Source organism: Delphinus delphis, chromosome 5 (assembly GCF_949987515.2).
Source record: "Delphinus delphis chromosome 5, mDelDel1.2, whole genome shotgun sequence".
Lineage (NCBI taxonomy): Eukaryota > Metazoa > Chordata > Mammalia > Artiodactyla > Delphinidae > Delphinus > Delphinus delphis.
In genome coordinates this window covers 37,709,457-37,721,724 of record NC_082687.1, presented here as the reverse complement: position 1 = coordinate 37,721,724, position 12,268 = coordinate 37,709,457, and the positions used below count along the sequence as shown (strand labels likewise).

At 36.8% G+C, this 12,268-nt stretch overlaps 1 protein-coding gene across 3 annotated transcripts in view; it reads left to right on the top strand.

The window, feature by feature from the left end:
• The window catches only part of ARHGAP24 (Rho GTPase activating protein 24), a 767,082-nt gene that overhangs the window by 250,780 nt on the left and 504,034 nt on the right, over window positions 1–12,268 (top strand). Inside the window, exon 1 of one of the 3 annotated variants that reach the window (XM_060012219.1) lies at window positions 2,966–3,583. The exons of the other annotated variants lie outside the window; for them this stretch is intronic. The gene's annotated coding sequence lies outside the window, so the exon portion shown is untranslated. Of the gene's footprint in view, window positions 1–2,965; window positions 3,584–12,268 lie in introns of those variants that run through there. 3 annotated transcript variants of the gene reach the window in all.

Below are 12,268 nucleotides of genomic sequence, written 5' to 3'. Positions count from 1 at the left end.
AGTGAGCATGAAATTATACTTTATCTTTTCCTGGATTAGGTTTCCAGTCCTGCCTCTCCAAATAACTTAGAAAAAAGAGAAGGTTCAGGGATGGTTCTAGAATCAGCCAAAAAAAATGCAATATACAGTGTTAATGTCTGTTTATTGAACTTTTCATATGCAGATAATAATGCTGGAATATTGTGACAGGTAGTCTATTAGCCTTCACTGACATTTTATTGGCCATTCCAAGATCAGTGGCTACTAAACGGTCTTCCTTTGTATGCTGTGTGATTGCTGTCTCCTTCCCGATGTGAAAATATCTCGGCCACAGTGGTCTTCTACGCTCAAGGGCTCCATCTGCAGATGCCTGTTTCTCGGCTTACGTGGAGAATTTCAGCATGAAGGGGAGAGGGCCACCCGTCCCTCTCACGAAATATTTTCCCCATGTCAGGAGCAGAGCATCTTTTCCACCTGCTCATTCCTGCTTCCAACAATATGCCACATACCCTTTCCTTTCCTGGCCCTTTGACTTTGTGCATCTAGCTGCTCACTCAGCTCGTAAGGATCTCCTGGGTGCTTATTGTTTGCGTGCACTTTGAGCTTCTTACCACCTTCTGCTCTTGGATGTTTGCCTACCTGAATTTAGACTCACCTGCTGCCTGCTCTTCTTGTTCACAGTTCACACGGAGACTGCTTCCTGGTCTCGAAGCCTTCATCCTTGATCTGTTGCCACTCATGAATATAGAGAGCAAGTTGCTTTTCAGGCAATTAAATGTCAGAATTGTCTGTATGCAATTTTTGTATCCTCTCCAAGAGGATCGTTGTAAAACCTGGTCTTTCCTTATGCTTATATCTGTCTTGCTTCAGTTTTCTCTATGGAGCTTCAGCACGTGAATTTCAGTCTTTCGTGTATCTGTTTCAAAATCTTGAAGTGAGGAGTGCTGGATTTGCGTATAAGAAGACATTACCATTTAAGAACTCACTATTGATTGGTACATTGTTGGTAACAAGGAATAGGGTTTAAGGGGTTTCATGCGGAACTGGAAAGAAAGCATGGTATGGTTGGTATACATGACAGCCAAATCCCAATTTTGTGATGAGAACACCTGTTTCTAAATCAAGTTTGAGGAAGTTGGAAGGGAACACGGACTAAAGGAAAAAACGCTAGATGTTAGACAGACTTAGGTTCTCAGTCCAGAACTGTTTGCTTATTCCCTAGGTAACTTTAGACATGTCACTTACATCTCTCAATTGCATACCTTTGGTTAAAGAATCAAGTGGGACAATACACACAAAAGGTCTAACATAATTCTTAGACTGAAATAGGTCCTTAATAAACATTAGTAACCCACATCCTCTCTCATCAGACCTTCCATTCTTTACACTGCTGCTGCTCTGTACACAAATTTGATCATGTTGATTTCTTGCTTAGAAGCTTCAATATCTTAGAATGAAGTAATACCTCATAGAATGAAGATAAAACTTCTTAACATGGCCACAGTATCTGTCTTTACCCATTAAGTTACCTAAGCATAATGGTGCACGTGTTTGGGAGGGCATTCCCTCTTACCCACCACCCCTCTTTAGTTTTCCAGAACACTTTTGCCTTTTAGTGTTGCCCTTATTGCCTATTGACAAGTGTAGGGTTGAAAGGAGGTTATCTGTGTGGAAAGTAACATAAGGCAATATAAGCACGGAGCAAAATCATGAAGAGGTGGTCAGTTTTTCTGCTGAAAGGATAGAGGCTGATGGGCTATCAAAGGGAGAGATTAGCATAGCTTCTCTGAATGCACAATATACTTTGTTCACTGGGGTGGAAACTGGACCATCTATGGCCTCAGTTCCCATACAACTCCCAGATGGGAGTAGCAGATGTGATCATTTTGGTGCATGATGGGAGGTCTCCGGAGAACGTCTTTGCCCAAGTCTGTGGGTTGCTCTATGTCTCATTCCTTTGTCTCTCACCCTCTCACCACATCTCCTTCATCTGCTCTATTTCTCCACATTGGGAAACTATTTCTAGACAAGAGTTAAGAAGTGATCTCTAAATCAAAATGTATTCTCACCAGGTCTGCTGCCTATTTATACTAGTCTTACCATGACCCTAAGTCATGGGATTTTAATCTATTTTTTGGTTGCTGCTGTTTTCATTTGTTTTCCCTGTGCTATCCCTTGCCTGAGACAAATGAACTGATAGATTGAAGGCAAAGGGAAGAACGGAATACTAGAAACAAAAATGCATTGGTTAGTATTTCAGAGGTAGTATATCATCATATAAGTGTAATTCCAACCCACAGAAATGTTCTAGGACCTATCTACCATGTGAATAATATTTATAAGAAAAAATGTAGCATAAGTTCAATCAAAGTTATTAGGAATACATTACCTGCTGCTGTAAGAGGGCACCAGGGTAGATTGCTTGCCATCATCCTATTCCTCTGACTACTAAGTAGTTGAACTGAGGACTCTTCCAGCTGTGAGCTGGGCAGAGGAGTATTTGGAGCAACCTGGGGCCATGTCAAAATCACCCAGGATATTGCTCCATTTCGGGCTTGCTTCCTACCTTCTTTCCTGCACTCTCTTGATCTTTTCTTCTTCTCTGTAGCTACCAGAAGACTTTCCTTTCAGCAAGGATTTCTCTTCTTCCCTGTGGACTGTTATACAACAAAGTCTCTACAACTTTGGCCTTTATCCTTTGTCTCTGAAGTTAGTAGATAAGTTGTTGTTTCTGTTTTTTAGCAAAAATGGAAAACAGGCAAGGAAAAATCACATTTTCAGGTCTAGTTCTTGTCCTCTCACTCTTGTTCTCAGGAAAGAACCTGTGCTCAAGTCCTACATCAGTGGGACCCATCTCTGAAGTTAGACAATTGGGTTGGGATTGTATCCTCTCCCGTCATTCACACCAGCATTTAGGCACATGACAGGCTGAATTAAGACTTACCTTCATTTAAGAGAGAAGATAGAATCAGTTATTATGAGGAAAGCCATCCTAAACGTTTTATCTCGGAAGTTAGGATGGACATTCCAACGTGAATCTGGGAAAGCTCTGAGAGAGGCTCAAGAAGGAGAAGAGATAGGACACAGAACTGCCATCTTGTTTCCTCTTTATCCTCAGCAATCCTTCGCCTGGCTCTGAAACCTACTCTGGGTTATTTTGGACTGGTGTGTAAAACAGAGATAAGTGGTGGAGAAAAGATTAAAAAAGAAAGTAAAGGAATTCCAAGGATAGAATGGGAAATTCAGTTAGCCATTTGGCTAGACAGCTATTTAAATTAAAAAGTTCTGCATAAGTTGATTGTATATATATTAGGAACTACCTAATTGGAAAGTTGGACAGCATCATGGTTTTTTTGTAAGATTAGATATAAGTGATACCTAACTCAATTTGTCAGCTTTCCAAAGAACATCTTCCTGATTTTTGTGTCTGAAATCTTTGTGTTTTCCAGCATTTGGCACAAATGGTTGCCTTGGTTCTGTAATGTCACATCTTCAGGAGTCATGAAGGTCAAGATCTCAGAGAGCTTTGGGGGAATGAATGAGATGGATGTTTTCTGTGGGTTAAGATAGCAGAGGCTCACTGGAAAATGACCAAGTCTGAAGGGTAGGACTAAAAAGAGCCCTTATTTGTTAAATGTGTTCCCTGTGTCAGGCACTGTACTTTTTGGTTCATATGTAATAATTAATTTTATGTTCACATTTTATGTTCTGTGAGGTACCATCATGACACTAATGATTTCCAGCTGAAGAGGACACACCTATGGGATGAATGGGAGGACAGGTGGTGACATCTCACAAGTAAATCTCTGGGAGAATGCCAGTTAACAAGGACCAAACAAGACGTGAATCCATTACTAGAACATTATATATATAGTGGCAGGAGGTCAGCCAGCAAGTGACAAATAGACTGTTGAAGAAACTGGTGTCAAAGACTAACGAAAAATAAGGTTCTCCAGGGAGAATCCATGGTTCTTGTAGAATAGGTGGGTCAGCTTCCTGTTGGGAGTTTCTAGGAAGTCACTTAGCATTGATGACATTTTTGCAGTATCTTATTCCAGGCTCTTGGCTCTGCCCTTTACAATCCCATTGGGTAAAGCACCCAAGCAGATTCTGGTATGCATAGTTTTCCAGATCTCATAGACTCATATTATTAATAGTAGTCTAGGTGGCATTGTACATTGAATTATGAGATTTGAGCACTTTCATTTTTAAACAATGCTCATTACCTCCAAAAGATCTTAAATGCCTGACAGGTCCATGAACATATTATAAAGTGTTTGAACTTCTGTACTTATAATATACAAACATCAGTATATGCACTGTTCGTGCCAGAGCCCTTGTGTCCTGTGATATAAAGCTAGTTGTCAGGTAGGAGCGCAGTTGAAATCTTCTTCAAACATAAATATATTGAAATTTCCTAATGTAAGACTAATTGATGGTAATAGGAATTAGTTGATTTTAATAATGTAATTTGTTCAGTATCATAACAATTTAAAAAAAGGAAAGAAAAAGGTTTAAATCTCTAAATTCTATGCTGAAAGATCCAAGGTTAAGATAAGGTTGTAACACAGCCTGTTTATTTGCATTGTTAAAAATAATGATCAAGTTAATTAAAATTGAATTATAGTGGAACCATCTCAATAGACTCATGACAGCCATTTTAATGAGTTCCATTAAAGGTAGCAATAATAATTAAGCTATTTTGAAACCAGCTCAATAATTTTCATAAGGAATCTATTGTGCACATTTCTCTTGCGTCCCTGCTGGTAAAACTGTAGTAGCAGGATATTAAGACTGTGGACTCTAGATACACCTGTGGCCCTGCCTGTTCTGTAGTGATTGTGTAATGAATTAATGCTGTGCATGCTATTTGAGAAGAGTAGTTACCATCAATGTACATTATCCCTCTCTGCACAACTCTTCCACCTTCAAAGAACAATGGTAACACTAAAAAAGAGGGGACATTGTAAGGCAAAGGTCCCCAGTCTTTTCTCAACAACTGGGGACTCTATAAACACCAAAATATTTAAAAGTCTCGTTACATAAATGTAGTTGTATTTTTAGTATCCTATTGATTAATGAAAGGAATAATGACACAAAGCTGTATGATTTCAGCAGTAATTCACATTTTATTAGTCACAACTTCTACATACAAAGAAGAAATATTAGTGAATTTTTGTTTGAGCCTATGATGTTTTAGTTGTCAGACAAAGCTGCTGTATTTTTGTCCTTCCCTTTCCTTCCCTCCTGAGGATAGGGCCATTGGTTTGGAAATCTTCTCCTTGGGATGTCAATCTGAACAGAAAGTTGGGAAAAAGGAGAGTGGGTTACTACATAGATATCAACACATCTGGCATCTACTTGCTCTTTCTATGAGAATGTTTTTCTTTTAACTTATCACAAAGCTCTATTTTATATATTTGTATTTGTAATTGGAACAAAATATTAGCTAAAGGAAGAATGAAGCTGCATATTTATTCTTTGTCCCTAATTCTGTGAACATTGAGACTTTATGTAATGAATAATTAAAAGGCTCTTTATATAGCTAAAGAAATCTTGACTTTATTGTGTTCAAGAATGACCGATTATGCTAGTAAACATCACTCAATGTAGATAACTTATCTTCTTATTTCAGGCTTTTAAGTAAATACTTCATTTTAAAATTTTAAAGCCTCTTGACTTCTCAAAAACCACACAGATTACTGATAAATATCCATAGGTTGACTTCGTAAAGCTCATTAGCTGTTTTTATTATATTTATTATTATTTATTACAATTATTATTTATCACATAAATTTGTCATGGTGTCCTAGGTTATTACAAAGCTGTGTGTTCTTGGACTATTTACATTTGAGCACAGTGTGCTTCTCTCCAGAAACAGCAATTTTCCGGGGGGATTCCTGCAGCTATTAAATAAAAATGCAATCATAAGGTCACTAATCTTACCGTAATAAAGTACAAATGCAAAGTTGTTATTATTAATAGGTTTATCCACATATATTATACAAAATTATATAGTATTTCAGAAACATAAGCAATAATTAAAATGTTACCATGGGTATAACCTCGGTCAATTAATACCGTATCCACAAAAGAGTACTGAATTTTTGGACTATTGGACTTTATGTTTAGAAATTATTTTTCTTGCAAAATAAACTGTGAATGTGATAATCTATTAAAAGGAACTGTATGTAGAAATGGCTAAACTTAGACACACATTTTAGTTCTAAATCTGCCTTTTTCATTAATAAAATTAAAGATCAACATTGCTCTAATCTTCTTTTCATTGAAAATTAACATAAACCCTTAGTCTAGAAAATTTTAAATTAATATAATCTTTGTGTGAAAAATGTATGAATTATTTAAAATAACCATTTGATTCTATTTTTTAAAACTCAATGGCACATCATGAGGAATTAATAAGTCATTTTACACATGGCAAGTAGCTTAATCTTAAACATTTGTTTTATAATATTAATTTTATAAAAAGCCTAAAGAAATGGACATTTTTACAGTGATCCTCCAAAAGGAAAAGAAAGACGGGGGGAAAAATGTAACTTTTGAAACACTTTTAATTCTACAGATTACATTTCTCTAAATTTTGTCAAGTTTTGGCTTAAATAAGTATGGGAAACTTCAACCCAAATGTATATCGCTTTAGAATTTGATAAATGATTAAACCTAACAATTAAGATAAAAGGAATTTGTTGTTGTTTTAGGCTTTCCTCGTGTAGTGTTCAAGCCAGAAAATATTTTAATGTTTGTAAACTGATTTTCAAGGATTTGATACTGTCCTAAATTTCTGTCATTTATGTATAAATAGTGAGTGTTTTTTCTATTATTGTCAATTCGAAACCAGAAATTTTGTGCAATGCATGCTAAGAAAAACCCGCCTGGTAAGTACCTAGACAATCTTCACATTACATTCATTGTCTTCTATACAGCAATGCATTGAGAATTTAAAGAACAAATGAGCAAAAATATAAAGTATGTCAAGATGTCTTTATATACTGGTTAAAGTGGAGGTTAGCATCTGTCTAAAATAATGATATAACATTACCATAGGAAGAGTAAGCCTTTTGTTTGCCTGTAAAGATGATGCCAGCAACTTTCAGATGCTTGATCTGAGCCAAGAATAAATGTCTGTATGAGAGCATCGTTTCTGCATTAACTAAGAGGAAAAGGGAAAATTTACTCTAAACCTTCTTAGTTCACTCATTCTCAGTGATTGTATGGTGAACTTCAGGAAGCCACAAATATCTGAATTGACTTTGCATTCTGTACAGGCCTCGCATTTGGGAGGTGTTTAAGGCTTTCACCCATATGAAGGAACCACTCATGTACATAGCAACTAGGTATTTCCTTGAATTTGCTCATTTCTCCCAATATTATTTTTCTTCATAAAATTACCAGTATTGGGCTTAACTACACTGCACTTCTAATTCTTTGTGTTAGTACTTGAGTATCCACAGCAGTTTAAAGGGACTTAGGTGGGGATATGGGTAAAATTTACATTGGTAGTGAATGTTTACATACTGGTTGAAGTCTAGGCTTTAGACTTCAGGTTTTGAGTCTCTGCTCAGCAGGATCAATGGAAATCCTCATCCCCCTAAGCCTCCCACCTACCCCTCACAGCATATGGAGCACCTTATGTCCTCTCCTTGGGAGTTATTGATATTATTGGACCTGGAAGGCATGGCTGGGTTTGATCATACTGTTGCTGCTGATTGCTTCCACAGATGCTGAGCACCCTCAGCCCCCAGCCCACATAGGAGAGGCTTTCTCTAAGTGGATCTTAAAATTATTTTATTGGGCTCCCCAAAGGGTGATCTCATTTTCTGTCTTTTGTTTGTTTGTATTTGAAATCCCTTTGCTTTAGGAACTTGGAATCATTTTCTCCAAGCTTGATTAAGAAGACATTAGAATGGGCTCATCTGATGTTCATCCAAAAGCATCTTTCTTCCTTGAAAATGCATTGGTGTCTTGGGTGGCAGCCTTGGTGCTTCAATTTCTATCTCATTGGAACTTTTCCCCACAAGAGCCATTTAGAAGTCTCTTTCACTGGTCTGTCCATTCTTGAGCAAAACACACCGGACAGAATGTCTTCCCCTGAAGTTATCTGGGACAGACAGACTGCTCAGCGTTTAGAAACTACACTTGTCCTCCACAGCCTCAAGTCAGTTCATTCTTTACTCGCAGCCTATAACCTCTCCACTTTTGCAAAATAAGCCTTCAAAAAGCTTTCTTGCTACCTTTCCTAAACTTTGAAAAAAGTTGAGAAATTTGATAGAAGAAAAGGAGATGATAATTTTTTAGTCCTATGTGGTTTTGTTATTTGTTTGTTTTTTTTGTGTGTGTGGGGTTTTTTGTTTTGTTTTGTCTACTTCATAGCCCACATTTTGAACTGCCCTATGGTTATTGTCTTCTTGGAATATTATTTTGAAAATCTTTCAAAAATCACGTTATTTTTTATTGATTTCCCAGGAAGTTTATGTTTGGTAAATTTTCAAATATGGAGGAACTCGTTATCCTCAACTCTATTCCTTATATAATCAACCTCTATCTTTTCTATGTCTTAAGAAGCAAAATTCTAATTTCAAATTTTTTTCAGTTTCACCTCAAGATCTAAAAACCAACACTCATTTCTTAGGAACTAATTTTCAAGTTCATGGATTATCTAAACTGCTTGCTGTTCTTCCTGATATTTCTGCCTGGTTTGTGGCCAATTCATTGTTCATTAGCACCTCTGACAAATGGTGAGCCAAGAGAGAAAGAGGGAGAGCAGTTAATTTTGCCATTTTTGGAAAACTTGAATAAAAGGTTTAGTAGGAAAGGACACTAAAATTAATACCTAAAACAGGATTTAAAATTGGTCTGTTAGGAAGATGACAATTTTTCCTTCTCACAGCATAATGTTGATAACAATTATCGTCAAGCACTTGACCAGTATAAGTGATATGTGAAAGAGAAATTGTGCCGTCTTTTGCATAGGGAGATGTTGCTATTGACACATGAATGAAAAGAATCCACAGTTTGTACTCAAATGGCCTGAATTCAAGTCTTATCTCCAACCTTCATTAGCTTATGTGATCCTGAGCAAGGCATATACGTTTCTCTCTGTTCTCTCTTCTGTAAAGTGTAAGCAATAACGGATTTTTCATAGGGCTGCTGCAGTGAAAAGATATCACATATAGGAAGACACTTTAAAAACTCTAAGGGGTATTCCTATAACTTTACAATTATAATCATTATCATTACTATTATCATTAGTAATGTGTTTGAATGAATTATTTTGATTCATTGACACTTTCTCATTTAGTTTTCATGGAAGATAGTTTAAAAAGTTGATGGTTATGTCTGCACTCTATAACAAGAAAATATTTTATTCTGCTTGATAACCTCATTGGTTTTAAGTGACTTAAAGTAATGCTGAGCCCCAAGTCTCTAGTTAACAGCCCAAACCAGGGAAATAACATTTACTCAAGCATGGAATCAATTGCACTTAGTATCCAAGGTCAGTAGCAGTCTTAATAGCTCAACTTTGTATCCAGACTGTATATTTCCTATAATTGGGACAAGAATCCATAATGAGCTATAAAGGTTCTTTTTAAGTTTTAAATTATCTGAAACTAGATAAAGCAGGCAATGCCAACGGGAAGAAAATATGGAAAAGGAGGCAAAAAAGTACATCCATTATTTAAAGTGCTTGAAATATGATGAAAATAAAATGAAATGAGGAAGCACTTGGAATATGATGAAAATAGGATGGAATGAGGGTACCCTAGAAAAATGATAAGACTTGGCATATACGACACTGCAATTAGACAAATGTAAAGACCCTACTGATAATTTACTTTCTATCTGCTTAAAAATGGAAACCATTTTTAAGTCACACATAGTCTACAAGTAAATAATTCTTAGGAGCAGGTTGTTTTATCTCAATGGCAGTGTATAATTTTCTAAAGAACATAGACTTAGTGGGAAGATTCCAACATGAGAATGAGCTTGAAACCTACAAAAAGGCAAGTATATTGAAAATAAGCCCATCTTGCTATTACTCAGATACTCAAATGGAATTAGACTTTTAAGTTCCCATGCCAGTTTTTTGATATTGAGAGCTGAGTCCACAAGTGGGAAGTTTCATGTCTGGAGGAATGTTTTACTCTACGGATGTGCATGTGGGATGTGAATGTATATGGTGTGTGTGTAGGGGGTGTGAATGTGTGCACGCTTGTACTCATCGATGAGTAGAGAAAAGAGAGCTGGGATGTGAGTGACAGGAACACAAAGACTATCTTAGAGAAATTTTGAGTCAACAAGCTCAAGGAAACTCTAGACTACTAAGGGAGAGATTTAGAAATGGCCACTGAAAGTATAAAGCAGGAGATTTTTCTGGGAGCTGACTGAGAGGAATCTGCATATCTTGGAAGGGAGAGTTTAGTTCTTTAACAGAATCCAGTAAACTCTGCAGTGTAACTCTAAACAAAGAAAACCATTTTAATTGGAAATTGAGGTTTGAATTTGCAGCCCAGGTAAAGAGGACCTTGCTTTGGTTAGTAATATGAGACAAACCATTATTTAAGACACACACACATACAGAGGTGAAGAAACAATTAGATATACTCAAAATGTTAGCAATACTTATCTCTGTATAGTGAGATCATGGCAATTTTTAATTTCTCCTTTTATGCTTTTTTATAGTGTCCCAATTTCATGAGTTGAACATATATTAATTTTGTAATTAGACAAAAAACAACAAACACTATTTTAAAACTAAATTTAATCATGTATTTTTCTTGTGTGTACCATCTAATCTGAAGGTCTAGGGGACGATGGAGTATGACACTGGCTGCCACCAAAAATATATCAGTTCAGTAAGAGTATATAGAGGTGGTTGATATTATACTCCATTCAGGATCTAAACAGGCACATAACATACTTGTGTTTCATTTTTAAGGCCCTTGACTGACAGCAGACCTATGATGGAATTATAGAGGCAAGAAGAATCCACCTCCACAGGAGCTGTTCTCTCTTTTGCACTTTCTCGACTTTATTCTCTCTCACAGGGATTCAGTTGGATATTTTGGCCCCAACATTTTAATAGTAGTAGTGCTACCCCTTTTTCTGAATCATGTGATCCAAAGTGTTGGGAGGTGGTAGGCACAAAACTCCCTGAATCTCTCTCTACTTTATTTAGCTAAGACAAAACTGGACTTTCTAAAAAATTTAAAACTTCCACCAGGAAATAAAAAGAAAAACCAAAGACAGACGTTTTGAAACAGACATGCATCAAAGCACAGCCTTCTATCTTAATTCTGAAATCAGATCTTGGCATATTCCAGTACCCACACAAATTCTGCATTGTTGGTGAGAACCCGAAGGAAATGTTAGGATTTTGGCAATTTTTGACTATTCAGTTTTGTTACTGTGTTTTTTACCCTCTTAGGAATTTATGTTTTCCCCAAAGAAAACATAATTAAAGAGCCCCAGTATCCGATATTAATGGACAAGTGGGTAACATGACAATACATTACTCTATGCTAAGGTCTTCAAAGAATCTGGCGAGGAGTCTGGTGGAAAACTTTACACTTTTTAAATTAGTAAATTGCACTAAAACACATTCTTAATCCATACTTGTTTAATAGTACCATTTGACCCATATACTTGAAATATTAGACAAAGTGATTGTACACATTCTTGCTGAGGTTTCTCCAACTAAATTCTAACCAAAGTAGCAAGACAGAAAGTGTCCAAGGGGCTTTGTCTATGGACGCTTTTCTGCCCTCGACTCTGGCAATACTGATACTCAAACAACTTGCCCAAGTATAGTAAGGCCATTATCAGCTTTCTCTCCTCTTCCTCTCTCTCCCCTTCTACCCACTTCTCCTCTATCTCCTTCTATTTCTCTTCTAGGTCCCTGAAATCCCTCTGGTCTTGGAAGTATTACACATCCTCCTTGTAAATCTCCTTGTTAAGGCCCTTCAAATCTTGCTTGCCTTTTATACTGACCTTTCATAGACTCTCCTTCTGAGGATGTCTATGATTTAGGAATTCTAGAAACTTAGCCCTTACCCTTGAAGCATCTGTGGGTTTTGTAGAGTTCATCTGAAACATGCCTTTAACTGAGAATTGAGTTGACTGGTAAAATTCAGCTTTAAGTGATGCCCTGGGCAAGTTCTCACCAGAGACCCTGGGAATTGAAAGACAGACATCACACTCCCTGGAGTCTGTATCAGTCACATTAGCATCCTCCGCTGGTTAGAATCTTTCAAGTCTCCTCTTTACAAAC